This window comes from Elephas maximus, chromosome 5, assembly GCF_024166365.1.
Source record: "Elephas maximus indicus isolate mEleMax1 chromosome 5, mEleMax1 primary haplotype, whole genome shotgun sequence".
Lineage (NCBI taxonomy): Eukaryota > Metazoa > Chordata > Mammalia > Proboscidea > Elephantidae > Elephas > Elephas maximus.
In genome coordinates, this window is record NC_064823.1 from 70005914 (window position 1) to 70022021 (window position 16108).

The window sequence follows — 16108 nt, forward strand, 5'->3', positions numbered from 1 at the left end:
TGCCATCATTTCAGATTTCTTGTGATGTTATTATTTCTGTTAAATACGAGCAATGCAACCAAATGTGATTTCTAAAAAATTTTTTATATAAATAAATTCACAATGCTAAAAAAAATAGTGCTTGCCAGACAAGACAATCAGATCCGAGGCATCTAAAAATATGGTCCCTGCTGTTGAAAGGGAAAAGATCCTGACTTTAATGAAAAGTACAGAGCTTAACCATCAACTTTCAGAGAGTCAAAGTAAGTCAGCGTCTCAGCGCTTAGATGCCCTCACTCGTAAAGTGAGACAGTTGTGCTAGAATCATCTCTAAGCCCTTTTCCAGGTCTCACAGTCTAAATTTGTACCTTTTTTCTTTTCACTCACATCTAAAAATTGCATTCCTAGAATAAAGTAAGAGAAGGCATAAAGGAAAGGCCAGAGAGAAACACTGACTGGCTGAGGAAAGAGGAAGCAAAGAAAATACACAGAAGTTTCATTTTCCACGCCATGTTGTTGTTGCTGTTAGGTGCCGCTGAGTCAGTTCCCACTCATAGCAACTCTATGTACGGCAGAACATAACGCTGCCTGGCCCTCCTGCGCCATCCTCACAATCGTTGCTATTCTTGAGCCCATTGTTACAGCCAGTGTGTCAATCCACCTTGTTGAGGGTCTTCCTCTTTTTTGAGGACCCTCTGCTTTATCAAGCACGATGTCCTTCTCCAAGGACTGGTGCCTCCCGATAACATATCCAAAGTAAGTGAGATGAAGTCTTGCCATCTTCGCTTCTAAAGGACCATTCTGGCTTTATTTCTTTCAAGACAGATTTGTTCATTTTTCTGACAGTTCATGGTATATTCAATATTCTTGACCAACATCATAATTCAAAGGCATCAATTTGTCTTTGGTCTTCCTTATTGATTGTCCAGCTTTTGCACGCGTGTGGGGTGACTGAAAATACCATGGCTTGGGTCAGGCATCATGAAGTAATTGAAATTCAAATCATAAAAGTGACTAAAATCCAGCTGTAAAATGAGGATGTAAATATATCAAATTTTAAGAAGTATATAATAAACTGTGTTTATCCTCTAAAAGGAACCTGAATGTAGGTAAGTACGGATGTCTTGAGAGCATTAAATATCATTATGAAAGGGGGTGAAGAACTGTCCCAAATAAAGACAGCACTAGTGCAGAGCTGCAATAGGGAATTTTCAATCCAAGCTGCTAAAAGGAGGTACAGCTTGGGTCAAAGGAAGGGCAAGAGGGTAAAACAGCTGCTACAGAAGGTACATGTTGTCTATATAAGCTCATCCAGAATCGACTTGACGGCAACAAGTTTGGTTTTAGCTTCTCAAAAGGCGCCCTGGTGGCATGGTGGTTAAGAGCTCAGGTGCCAACAAAAGGTCAGCAGTTAGAACTCACCAGGTGCTCCACCGGAGAAGGATGTGGCAGTCTGCTTTTGTAAAGATTACAGCCATGAAAATCCTGTGGGGCAGCTCTACGCTGTCATAGGGTCACTGTGAGTCAGAATCAACTTGAAGACAATTTTTATCCTCTCAAAGGAGTCCCAGGATGGTGCAAATGGCTAAGCGTTTGGTTACTGACCAAAAGGTTAGCAGTTCAAATTCACCCAGAGGTGCTTGGGAGAAGGGCTTCGTGATACACTTTCAAAAGATCACAAACATTGAGCACTCCACAGATCATAGTTCTACTCTGAAACATGTGGGATTGCCATGAATCGGAATCGGCTCCATGGCAACTGGTTTGGTTTTTTTTTTAATCTTCTCTAAGAAAAGCTTCTTCTCCAGCCTGATCTATGATACCACGTCACAGCCACTAGCTCCTAGCTTCCTAAACGTGGAATGCACACGCCTCTAAATCCAGCAAGGAGAGCTGAGCTGAATGTCCACAAATAAATAAATAAATAAATACATCACACTCAGAGGAAAGATAACATAAATTCAATGTATTACTAAAGATGGCGTGCTATTATACCATTATGATGGCAGAACCTCACACTAACAGATATGAAGAACATGTGAGCACTCAGCAGGGGAGATATTTAATTACAAAAAGGGCAGCAGCCAGCCTTTGGAGAAGGCCAGAATTTAGTATTTTCCATTTCCTCTTTCCAAATATTTTTAAGTGCACTTTTTTTTTTTTAACCAAGCCTCATTATGACCGATACTCAGCATCCAGTGTTTCCTTGCTACATAATTATCTACACAGCCAGCTTTGCCCTGGACCATCAGAGTCCAACTGGAATCAAGGGTCTGCCTCTCTTTTTTTGTTTGGCATCAAAACTCACTGCTACAACCGATGGGTCAGCTGACTGGGCAGCCACCCATTGCCTGCTGATACAGAGCAATGATTAGGCTGGCAACTGAGAAGATTCTGCCTCAACTCAACTGCCAGGACCAGGCTGTGTAATACCAATCACAGGCGGAGACGAATGGGCTGGGGGAGGGAGGACATTCAAATACGGTCATTCCCATTTGGTACCTTCACTGTGACTGCAGTGTATAGCCTATATCTTGATCGGAACCAAGTTAGGAAGTCCCAGAGTGTTAAAGAAGCATTTGCACACTTCCAAAGGAAAGCGGGATTAAAAGGAAGCACAGGGTTAAAAGGAAATTCATAAACAAGGCAGGTTTTTAGCCAGAAACTGAAAGGCCTCATCTGGCCACAACAAGCTTTAATTAAACATCTCCTCTCCCACGTTCATTCCATCTCCCCCTAGGTTTTCTCCCAGTGCTCTGTCTCTTCACGCGCAAGGCTAAGTATTTCTAAGAGAAATTCACTCCACATGGTTTCTGCTTCATTTCTACACAGAAAAACACATCAGAGTAACAGCAGAATAGCTCCTGATGTGCAGAAAGTTTTCTAAGCCTGTTTGCTCCCCAGGTACAGAAAATTGTCCTGTGTTCATGTTAAACTCAATGATCCTTCTATAGGTGAAAGCTTTGCGTAAAAGCTCAGGTCGTAAAAGGACAAACTATGTTGCAGGTTGGTCACTCAGCTCCTCAAATGGAGGAAAAAGCACTTACTTACCTCAGACCCTGGGTCTTTTGAGGTTTCCCAGCACCTGTTCTTAGAGATTTTTCTGTGTTTGTTCAGTAGTGTATTTGCAGCACATGCCTTTAGCAGCGGTATCAGCAGGTACTCATTTTTACAGGCAATCCTAGTCTTCGAGTATAATTTCCTAACCTCAGAAGTCAGCGTAAGAAAAGTCCTACAGACAGGTCTGCTCTCAACCACATAAATATGCTGGGAAAAGTAAAATGTGTGTTAAAAGACTCCAGAAGAAAAGGAGGTGTTTTCTTAACAGAAATGGATGTCCTCTCACAGTTCTAACCTAAAGGGCTGCAGCAAAACCTCTGTTTATATCTACTCCCAGTTCCCTGGTCCACAGGCTTTGTTTAATCACTTTTATTCATTCACATATTCATTAATTTACTCATATTTTCATTCAACAAATATTTATTTCACTGCCTACGTTGAGCCAAGTTATGAGAATATGAAAATCTAAATATTAATTTCGATTTCTTGGAAGGAGAGATGCCAACAAATAAAATGATAATTGCTGTACTGGACCTATCAACAAAACATAGAGGACATACAGAAGACACACCATGTCATTCTTGCTTGAAAATCCAGAAAGGAAAACAATACTAGAAAGATTGGTAGGCTTTTTCCAAGATAGACAAGTCAAAGAAAGGGCAGGGTAGTCAGAGGTAACATCAAATGCAAAGGCCCTGAACGATAAGAGAACAATGTACTCCCCAAACTAAAAGGAGTTTGGCGTTGACAGAAAAAAAATACAAGGTGTCATTTGTGAATGGGGCAGACAGGGACCAAATAACAAAGGGCTCTGTATGCCGTAGGTCCCTGGGTGACACAAGTGATTTGTGATCAGGCGCTAACCTAAAGGTTGGTGGTTCAACCCACACAGCAGCTCCAAGGAAGAAAGGCCTGGCAATATGCTTCCATAAAGATTACAGACAAGAAAACCCTGTAGAATAGTTCTTCTCCATAACACATGGGGTCACCATGAGTCAGAATCAACTCAACGGCAATGGGTTTTTTGGTTTCTGTTTCCGTTTTGCATCTGCATGCCATACCAAGTAATGTAGAGTTTGTTTTGCACACAGTTGTTCCTAGTTGGATATGCCCATCAGAGTGACTTAGGGATCCTTTCCAGACAGACACCTGGACAATTGGAACCCAGGAGGTTCCAATTTTATAGGTCTTGGATAGTACCTTTCACCTATATTTTCTCACACATCCACATCTCGTGTTGCATGACCCTGTTAAAGACCCTCTGTAGGATGATAGACGCTGTTGTAAGATTCTGAGAACCAAAAGGCATGATCAGCTTGCGTGTTGGTAAGTCCCTCTGTGGGGGCTGTGAAGGAAATTTTGCAAGTGATGAAAGAGACTCTAGGCAAGGAGGGGTTTAAGGGACAATGCAAACTTTGAGGCAAGACACATGAAATCCTGAGTTGGGGGACAGCAGGAGGCACAGGAAGTGGATTTGAGAGAAATTATAGGCATTAGTTCACTAGGAATTGGTGACCTCAAATTAACCTCCCTAGCTATTTTCTGGTTTGGTGACACTATTGCTCAAGAAAGTAGACACAGGTGGAGGAGAAACAGAGGTGAGTTCAAGTTCTCGTCTACTTAGTCGATTGGGTTGAAAATGTAAATTATACAGGAAACTGAGAAGGTATTAATATTCCCATGAAATTGATTGGTTTTGTTTGAAAAAGCTAACATAATACTTATTAAAATTTCACAATTCCAAACACCATGGGCAAATAGCAATCTTATAACAATTTGTGTCAAGTCAATGACAAATTGAATGCCTCTGTCTTCCTCTAGGATCCCTAGTGGTGCAGCGGTTAAGAGCCTGGCTGCTAACCAAGAAGTCGGCAGTTTGAATTCACCAGCCACTCCTAGGAAACCCTATGGAGCCTACTACTCTGTCTTACAGGGTCGCTATGAATCGGAATCCATTCGACAGCAGCAGGTTTGTTTTTTGTTTATCTTCCCCTATAGGTTGGAAAGATATTTAGTAGGCAACCTCAGAGAATTTCCCCGACCTCCCAATCTTCTTCCCTCTCTCTGCTGGAAACACTTGCCTACGTGGACCATTTTCAGCTTCTTTATGCAGCCAAACAAGCCAGGCAGTTTACTCTATATGAAAGGTGACTGAGTTATATCTATTTAAGTAGGAGAAATTGTACTTAGGTCAGAATCACTGTGTGCAGTCATCCCACCCTGACCCAGAAAAAAAACAATTACTTTCCATAGTTTCACAGCCCTTTTCTACTTTCCCCATTTTTTCTGGCCCCCTTCTGAAGGTCAGTGCTCTGGGATCCTGTGCTTAAGCCCTGATGAAGGGTATTGACATGTTTTTCTGTACAAGTGGAGAATCTAGATCACCAGCATCTTAGGTTTATTTTTCACAAGTTGCTGAGAATAGTTTTGTATTTGGTTGATTTTCTTTATAACATCCCTGTATGGTAGAGAGGAGAATACATTAAATTATTTTTCCATCTTACTATCTTCTATAGACAAACCCACTGCCGTCGAGTTGATTGCAACTCATAGCGACCCCATAAGGTTTCCAAGGCTGTAAATCTTTACAGAAGCAGACTGCCACATCTTTCTCCCACAGAGCTGCTGTGGTTTTGAACTGCCAATTTTTCGGTTAGCAGTTGGCCACGTCACTTGTCTTCTACAGAGAGTTCATTCCATTAAAATACACTATTAGACTGAAACATCTCTGTTCCACATAGAAGTCACTATTATATAATTATGTTGTTGTTCTCAGGTGTCACTGAGTCAGTTCCTACTCACAGAGATCCTATGTATAACAAGAGAATGAAACATTGCCTGGTCCTGTGCCATCCTCACAAGAGTAGGTATGTTTGAGCTGATTGTTGCAGCCACTAAGTCAATCCATCTTGTTCAAGGTCTTCCTTTTTTTCACCGACCCTCTAACTTTCCAAGCATGATTCCTTCTGCAGGGATTAGTTCCTCCTTATAACATGTCCAAAGCACCTGAGAAAAAATCTTGACATCCTCACTTCAAGGAGCATTTCAGCTGTACTTCTTAAATAAGGCAGATTAGTTCCTTCTTCTGGCAGGCCATGGTATATTCAATATTCTTTGCCAACACCATAGTTAAAATGGGTCATTTCTTCTTTGGACTTCCTTTTTCATTATCCATCTTCCACATGTATATGAGGCACTTGAACACACCATGGTTTGGGTCAGGTGCACCTTAGTCCTCAAAGTCATGTCTTTGCTTTTAAACACTTCAAAGAGATCTTTTGCAGCAGATTTGCCCAGTGCAATTCGTCTTTTGATTTCTTGACTGCAGCTTCCACGGGTGTTGACTGTGGATCCAAAGAAAATGAAATCCTTGACAACTTCAATATATTCTCATTTATCATGATGTTGCTTATTGGTGCAGTTGAGATTTTAGTTTTCTTTATGTTGAGGTGTAATCCAGACTAAAGGCAAACAGTAACTGCTTCAAGTTCTCTTCACTTTTGGCAAGCAAGGTTGTATCATATGCATATCATAGGTTGTTCATGAGTCTTCCTCCAATTCTGATGCTGAGTTCTTCTTCTTCATATAGTCCAGCTTCTCAGATCATTTGCTCAGCACACAGACTGAATAAGTATGGTGAAAGGATGCAACCCTGGTGCATACTTTTTCAATTTTAAACGACACAGTATCCTCTTGTTTTGCTGGAACAACTGCCCCTTGTTTTAGATACAGGTTCCTCATGAGCACGATTAATTGTTCTGGAATTTCCCATTCTTCGCAGTATTATCCATAATTTGTTATGATCCACACAGACAAATGTCTTTGCACAGTCAGTAGAACACAGGTAAACTTCTTTCTGGTATCCTCTGCTTTCAGCCCAGATCCATCAGACATCGGCAATGGTATCCCTCATTCCACATCACATTCCGAGCCCCACTTGAATTTTTGACAGTTCCCTGTCCATGTATGGCTTCAGCCATTTTTTAATTATTTTCAGCAAAATTTTGTTTGCACGTCATATTAATGTTATTGTTTGATAATTTCCACATTCCACTGGATATCCTTTCTTTGGAATGGCATGAATATGGATCTTTTCCTGTTGGTTGGACAGATAGCTGTCTTCCAAATTTCCTAGCATAGATAAGTGAGCGCTTCTCTAGCATTATATCTGTTTGTTAAAGCATCTCAATCGGAATTCTCTCAATTCCTTGAACTTGTTTTTCACCAATGCCTTCAGTGCAATGTGAGCTTATTCCTTCAGCACTGTCAGTTCTTCAACACATGCTACCTTCTGAAATGGTTGAATGTCAATCAATTTTTTTGGTACAGTGACTCTGTGTATTCCTTCCATCTTCTTTTGATGATTCCTGCCTCCATGATTTTGTCCATAGAATTCTTCAACATTGCAACTCGAGACTTGAATTTTTTCTTCAGTTCTTCTGCTTGAGAGATGTTGAGGTGTTCTTCCTTTTGGTTTTCTATCTCCAGGTCCTTGCACATTTCAATATAATACTTTGTCTTCTCAAGTTGCTCTTTGAACTCTTCTGCTCAGCCCTTTTAGTTCATCATTTCTTCCATTTGATTTAGGCACTCTTGTTCAAGAGCAAGTTTCAGTGTCTCTTCTGACATCCTTTTTGGTCTTTTCTTTTTTTTCCTGTCTTTTTAATGACTTTGCTTTCTTCACATATGATGTCCTTATGTCATACTACAACTTCTCTGGTCTTCAGGCATTAGTGTTCGGTGCATCAAATCTATTATTGAGATGGTTTCTAAATTCAAGCAGGATATTTTGAAGGTTGTACTTTGGCTCTCATGAACTTACTTTAATTTCCTTCAGCTTCAATTTGAACCTGGCATATAAGCAACTGGTGGTCTGTTCTGCAGTTGGCCCTTGGTCTTGTTCTGACTGATGATACCAAGCTTCTCTATAGTCTCTTTCCATAAATGTAGTCAATTTGATTCCTTTGTATTCTATCCTGTGAGGTTCACATGTATAGTCATGGTTTAAATCCTTGAAAAAAGACATTTTCAAAGAATAACTTGTTTTCTTGCAGAATTCTATCATGCAATCTTAGGCATAGTTTCTATCACCAAGGCCATATTTTCCAACTACTGATCCTTCTTCTTTGTTTGCAACTTTAGTATTCCAATCACCAGTAATTAGCAAGGCATCTGGATTTCATGTTTGACCAATTTCAGATTGCAGAAGTTGGTAAAAGTCTTCAATTTCTTCATCTTTAGCATTAATGGTTCGTGCGTAAACTTGAATAGTCCTATTAACTGATCTTCCTTGTCTAAAACTCTCATTGCCATCGATTCAATTCCAGCTCATAGTGACCCTATAGGACAGAGTAGAACTGCCCCCATAGGGTTTTAAGGAGCGGCTGGTGTATTTGAACTGCTGACCTTTTGGTTTGCAGCCAAGCTCTTAACCATTAAGCCACCAGGGCTCCCATCTTCCTTGTAGGCATATGGATATTATCCTGCTACTGACAGCATTGTACTTTAGGATGGACCTTGAAATGTTCTTTTGACAACAAATGTGATGACATTCTTCTTAGCATTTCCAGCATAGTAGGCAATATAGTTATCTGATTCAAAATGGTCAATACCAGTCTATTTCAGCTCATTAATGCCTAGGATATTGATCTTCAAGGGTTCCATTTCATTTTTGGTGTCTTCCAATTTTCCTGGATTCATACTTTGTACATTCTTCGTTCCAATTACTAATAGATGTTTGAGCTCTTTCTTCTCATTTTGAGTCTTCCCAAATCAGCAATTTAAGGTCCCAAAAGCTTTATTCTATCCATGTCATTAAGGCTGATTCTCCTTTGAGAAGGCAGCTCTTCTCCAGTCCTATTTTGAGTGCCTTCTAATCTAAAGAGCTCTTAGACAATGTTCCACTGCTATCCATAAGGCTTTCACTGGCCTTTTTTTTTTTTTTTTTTTAACAAATTGGCAGGTACTTCTTCCTAGTCTATCTTAGTCCAGATGCTCCGCTGAAACTAGTCCACCATGGTGACTCTGCTGGTATTTGAAATACTGGTGACATAGTTTCCAGCATCACAGCAACAAATAAGCCTCCGTGGTAAGACAAACTGACGGACAGGTATTGACATATATAATTATATATGTTTGAAAGTATAGGACAAATGCAGTCTATCTTTTTACCTTTTTGTTCAGATATATATATTTAGATGGAGATTGATAGATACAGTTGGTGTTAGCTGTTGTTGAATCGATCCCTGACTCATGGTGACTTTATGCACAACAGAACAAAATGCTGCCCATGCCTGCACCATCCCCATGATTAGTTGCCCATCAGAATATTGTGATCCATAGGGTTTTCATTGGCTGATTTCCAGAAATAGATTGCCAGGCCTGTATTTCTTGTCTATTTTAATATGGAAGCTCTGCTAAAACCTGTTTAGCATAATAACAATACTCATCCCTCCACTGGCAGACGAATGGTGGCTATGCATGGCATGTATTGGCCAGGAGTCAAACCCAGGTCTCCTACGTGGAAGAAGAAAATTCTATTGCAGAACCGCCACTGCGTTTATGTAAAAAACAGAACAAAAAAAGTTGCCGTTGAGTGGATTCCAATTCATAGTGACCCTATAGGACAGAGTAGAACTGCCCCAAGGAGTGGCTGGTAGATTCGAGCTGTCAATTTTTGGTTAGCAGCTGTAGCTTGCCATAGCTCTTAACCACTGTGTCACCAGGGCTCTGCCTCTATATAAAAAATTATACATATATATAAATATAGTAGGGTTTTTGTTGGCCGTTTCTTTTTTTTTTTTTAACAACACTTCCTCCAAAACCGTCTCGTACTTTTCTGCCAAACTTCCTCTTCCCCATTTGATGTCTTGCAAAATGTAAAGTGTGACTGCCCCAGAGACATTACATTGTTCTATTTTTCTGCTTTCATCCCTATTCACCAAATAATATGTGCTATGAATTTTTAACTGGAAATGTTACCACAATGTGTTGAAAGTATGGCCCTGAAATCTAAATCAGGTTTCTAAATTAGAGAAAATTCAGACTGGTGTTAGACTTCCCCCCCAAAAAAAAAAAAAAAAAAAAAAAATCACATTATTTCTCTAGACAACTTGTCAGTAGAACAGACTGACTTTGTCAGTTCCATGTTCCTGAATTTCCTCCAGTCAATCATGAAGAAGGAGCATGGTCAGAAACAGGAAGCCAGAAACTGACCACCAAGCATTCTGGATCAATTCCTGTCACTTGAGTGACAAATTGGTGGCTAAGAGAATCACAAGAAAGGCACAATACAAATGGGAATGTTAGAAATTCTATCGCTTAATTATATGCACTTAATGTATAAGCTATCCACTTTCAGCATTCACCCTGGTTCAGGCCCCAATCTCTTTTTTCTTGGTTACTCCATCAGCCTCCTAACTGATCTCCTTGACTTCACCCCCACCCCACTTCTTTTCTCCAAAAGCAGAGGCAGAGCAATCCTTCTGAAGCGCTTATCCAACATTTAGGTTTACAGCTTAAAACCGTCAGTAACTCCCCATTGCTCTCTGGATCAAATTCCAACTCTATGACATGGATTGCATCACAAGACACATCATGAAAGACCACCATCATACAATGATAGCTTTATTTCCTGAGGCTGCCCCTCTCTTATTCAGACAAAGCGAAATACTTGAAACCCCAGGCCCTTGACAAGGACAGTCACACCTTCTCTCTCGCTCCTCCTTTCTCTCTTTCTAGCTAACTCCCACTCTTTCTCTTTGTCTCGAATTAGGCATTATTTCCTCCAGGAAGATGCTCCTGGCCCCTTCTATGTGCTACTACTGTAACCTGTCCTTGCCTGCATTTATAGTAACACTTATCAAATGCACTGCAATTGTTTATCAACTTCTTTGCTCTCTTTTGTCAACCACCGGCTCCTTGAGGGTAGCATCTGTGTATTATTCTTCCTAGTAGCCCCTGTAGCTGGCTCAGTGCCTGAATACAATAAGTTCTCAGTTGCTAGTTGTTGAATAAGTGAATGAATGAATAGAGTAAAGCTGTACATTGTTTTCTGTTTTGTTTTAATGGTCTTCAGCCTGACAATAACAGAGAAAATTACAGATTACAAGTCTGAGGAAAGTCTATGAACTAAAAGTATTAGGGTAAACCAACTAAAATTCTATGGGGAAAACAGGTCTGGCATAGTTTAATAAGAAGCTTATTACACTCTGACTCCTGTTTCTTTTTTACTATTGGGTTGACTATTAAAGAGTGCTACAAAACTGAAGCGGGGAGGGGTCTCAAGACATCATCCCAACAAGTGTTTAAATCAGCCTTGAGATGTTCTGGAGCCTTGATGGTGCAGTGGTTAACAGTTCAGGCTGCTAACCAAAAGGTCAGCAGTTTGAATCCACCAGCTGTTCCTCGGAAATCCTATGGGCAGTTCTCCTCTAACTTTTCTCTATTTAAAAGATCCTTAGAGTTTTTATTACCCAACCTCTTAATAATAAATACTGTTGTTTTTGTATTTATTTATTTACCTTTATTATACATAATTTTAAGTGTTACCAGACTCTTTAACTTCAATTTAAGTGTATTTCCTCTTCTTTGTTTCTTGGTAGAGAAGCAGAAAATAGACGTTAAATGATCATTGTAAACTGCAAGGAGAATCTGGCAACAAGCCAACAGTTAATTTAAGAAACTCTTTTTTGCCTTTCTAGAAGAGTTTTATTTGGCTTTCATGAAAACTGTTGATTGCTTAGGACACCGAATACAGAAAAACACACATATTAGCTTAGCTTACTAACAAAGGATTTGTTAAAACAATTGATGGATGTTAGAGGGAGGACAGGGGGAAAAAAGATAAAGTAAGGCAGCAACTGTATATTTAATAAATTAAATTAAACTTTCACGCACCTTGTAATTTTTAAAAACAGTTTGCAAGTCTAAAATATCAAACTAATGGAGGACCACATGATGACCTAACAATAAGCAAGTTGCAGTAGATTTGCATGTATAGGCTATTTCCTTTGACCACCCAGGGAAAAAGATTATAAACCAGAAGATTATGGGAAACTGGACTGCCCCGCTACCTCTCTGAGTCTTCAGATGTATTCATTCTTCAATTACTCACTTTCGGTTAACTGAGCTATTTTTTCTCTTTCTTGATTATTAACCAGCCACAATCTGCCTTTTTTTTTTTTTTTTTATTTCTGACAGTGTCACGGAGGACATTCCATCTCAGGAGGAAAAGCACCCACACATGCATTTTGTTGCAAAACATGTGCACAGCATGTTCCTAATGGCTTTTCTAGGTTTGTAACATGTATCAATCATCCTTATAACAGTTCTGACCACACGTCTGGATTTAGATAGTATTTTTAGTAAGAGATAAGAAAATAGAAGCCACAGAGTGTTTGTCATGCATTTGTCTATGACCGTTTCTACTTCCTAAGTTGAAATAAAAGTGATATAAGTGAAGATGAACTAAACCCTCAAAATATACAGACTAAAAATTGAAACTCTAAAAATAACACAGGAGGTTATGTCTACCAACAGCATTCCAAACAATCCCCCTCTACAGATTTTCTTTTCAGTTAACTCAGCCATGGCCCCTCTCGTCCTTGAGTCTCACCATTTGACTCTTTGCAGCCCTGAACATTTGAGTTATTGAAGCCAGCAGCTGTGAATTAATTATTTTGGCTGTTTTGTTATACTTACATGTAAGATGCATTTTAAAGGTACTTCTAAAACAGTATATCAAGAAAAAAAATGATATCTTGGAATTAAAAAATGAGAACTACTGAGCAATGTTAACTAAAGTGTGAGAATTAATTCAGTTTCTAGCACTTACATTTTCATTGCTTCACGGCTAGTGGGCAGGACTAAGGTATTTATTTACTTATGAGCTTCTTCCTCTTGAGGAAGGAATATACAGAAAGAGGGAATGAGAGGGACGGTCACAACCTAGAAGTTAATTAAGAAATTCAATTTAAGGCGTTCAGCTGCAAAGTTAAAAGACTTTAAAATCTTAGGTTAAGCACATTCCATTTTTTCCACATAACCACGAAGCTTGGCTGAGAAGTAATGAAGCCAACTTCCCATAGCAACAAGTCACCCTGCCTTTGGAGCTGCTTGTTCAGCTAGAAATGTTCCAGACTTAAAGGAAGCTATTTTGAAGAACTAATAGGTGAAAAGAAACCAATTATTTTTAGGGATGACCTCATAAAGATATCTTCTAAGCTATCAGAAAGGCTGCTTGAGAAGTGCATGATGTTAGCCCTGGATCCAAAATAGGGAAAGAACGAAAAGGGAAAAAAGCCCTTACGTAATATCATCTTTTTCAAATTACTGAGTCCTTCTTCTACTATAAAATTTTCTCTTTGTAAAAATAAGACTTAATGAGGGGATAAAAGAACTGTAATGTGTTAGAAAACATATTCATTATAGTCTTTATCATACCTCAGTTATAAAACATGTTTATCAAAATAAACCAAAAAAAAAAATTGCCATGGAGTTGACTCTGACTCATGGTGACCCCGTGTGTGTCACAGCAGAGCTGTGCCCCATAGGGTTTTCCGTGACTGATTTTTGGAAGTAGATCACCAGACCTTTCTTCCAAGGTATCTCTGAGTGGACTTAAGCCTCAGACCTTTTGGTTGGCAGCTGAGCTCATTCACCATTTACACCACACAGGGACTAAAAATAAGAGCACAGAATTTTCTAAGATCAGAATATATAATTTCAAATAATGTAACAGAACCAGGAGGGAGAAAATTAAAATGGCCACTATTTTCATGTTTTTCTTATACATCTGAAATACTGGAACATATGTTAAGCATTATAAAAAACTTAATAGTTTGAGACATTATTTCTATTCTGCAGGAATTTAATGAGAATTTAATTTCTAAGGGAACTCTTTAAATATTTATTTAAGAAATGTTAGATTTTTTATCTCATTCTCACTTAATGACATTGTAATACTTGAAACTGACCTCTTGAAAATAGGTACCTCAGAGACAGAACTCCTGATTACCCTTCCCCAAACCTCCGCCACTAGCAGCTTCCTCTTCTCAGTTACTAGCAACTCCATCCTTCTAGTTGCTCAGGCCATAAACCTTAGAGTTCCTCAACCTCAGCACTGTTGATACAGAGCCTGGACAAATCTTCACCGCAGGGGCTGATCTGTGCATTATAGGATGTCTAACAGCATACCTTGCCTCTACTCATACATACAAGTTGGCATTTCCCTGACTGACAACCCAGAATGTCTCCAGACGTTGTCAAATGTTCCCTGAGGGCAAAATCATCCCCAACTGAAAACCACTGCCTTAGAGTCACAACTGACTTGGTTTTCTCGACAAATCCTATCAGCTCTACTTCAAAATATACTAAGAATATGAATACTTCTCACATCTCCACGCTTCCGCCTTGATCTAAGCTGCCATCATCCAACTCTGGCATTACTTCAAGGATCAACTAGCCTGTCTCCCTGTTTCCACCCTTGATCACTTACATTCTACTCCCACCAGGCCAGACAGAGAAATATTACTGAAATGTTACAAATTTCTCTGCATAAAATCTTCCAATGATTCTCTATCTCACAAAGAGTAAAAGCTAAAGTTCTTACAATGTTTTATGAAGGCATCACTGATATCATCTCTTTCCAGCTCCCCTCCTAGCTCACTCTACTCCAATCACACTGCTCTCCTTGCTCTTCCCGGTGTACTCCAGGTAGAACCCTGCCCCAGAGCCTTTGTACCTTGCTGCTTCCTTTGCCTAGAGGGCTTACTCCCTCGCATCCTTTAAGGTTTAGCTCAAATGTCGCCCCCTTGGTGAGGACATCCCTGACAGCTGTATTTAAAATGGTACTTCCCCAATCCCACACTTCATGGCTTTTCTAGTTTATTTTTCTCTTAAGTGCTTATCATCTCATTGTGCATTGGTGGTGCAGTGGTTAAGAGCTCAAACTGCTAATCAAAAGGGTGGCAGTTCGGCTCCACCATCCTTTCCTTGGAAACCCTATGGGGCAGTTCTACTCTGTCCTATAGGGTCACTATGAGTCGGAATACACTCAACAGCAACGGGTTTGTTTGTTTTGGTATCATTTACTTACTGCCTGGGTTCTTGTTCCCACTAGATGGTATGCTCCATAATGGTAAAACTTATTTTCTGCTTCGTTCACTCATTTATCCTCAGGGCCTAGAACAATTCCTGGCATACTATCAAGAGGCTCTCAATAAAAATGTGTTAAATGACTAGCTCCTCAAGGATAACTATTAGACACATGCAAGGGGAGTCTGCAGGTGTCTTAAAGCCGTTATTTGCATTCTGTTGCTCACTTTGAAGAATATTGAAAATATTTTGCTTGTGATTAAAGTATTTCAAAATTTTGAAACCATTTTAAGGCCTCAGAGAAAGTTTTCTTTACAGTGTTCCTAAATTTGACAGGAGGGTGATATGAATTATTGCCTTCACACTTAAAGGAATGACAATCATTTTTATTTCTCCAGGTTTTCTTATGCTTGTAAAATTGAACACAATTTTTGACAAAAAAAAAAAAAAATTAGTCAAAATTGAATCTTCAAATATTTTGAACATATTCTAACCAAACCAAACTCACTGCCATCGACTCGACTTGATTCCAAGGAGCGGCTCGTGGATTGGGACGGCTGAACTTTTAGTTAGCAGCCGTAGCTCTTAAGAGACCACTGCACCAGCAGGGCTCCAAACACAATCTAGAGACATGAAATTTCTTCATTATTTCTTTCAAACTATAACATTCTTTTCTGAGACTCCACTGTGTACAACGTGTAATGCTATATTTTGTCAAATAATTTTTCTGATTTGGGAAAATCCAACTTTACTTTCTTATGTGGAGTTTTTTCCCCTTTTTTGTCTTAGCCGACCTCAGCTGATAGCAGTGCTATTGATTCTTATCTACCTTGGGGACTCACCTCCCCTTGTTACTTCTTGCTCTAAAGAATTAAACAGAAAATATCTTGAATTGAAAGTACCTTTCAATTGCTCCAAAGTCAAAAGCATTTGAGAACAGTTTAATTTTTCATGTAGCCTATTTATGAATGTA

General features: G+C 39.4%; 1 protein-coding gene across 9 annotated transcripts in view; it reads right to left on the bottom strand.

The window, feature by feature from the left end:
• ARHGAP24 (Rho GTPase activating protein 24) overlaps positions 1-16108 on the bottom strand; it is a 703232-nt gene that overhangs the window by 356313 nt on the left and 330811 nt on the right. The gene's annotated exons all lie outside the window — the stretch shown is intronic.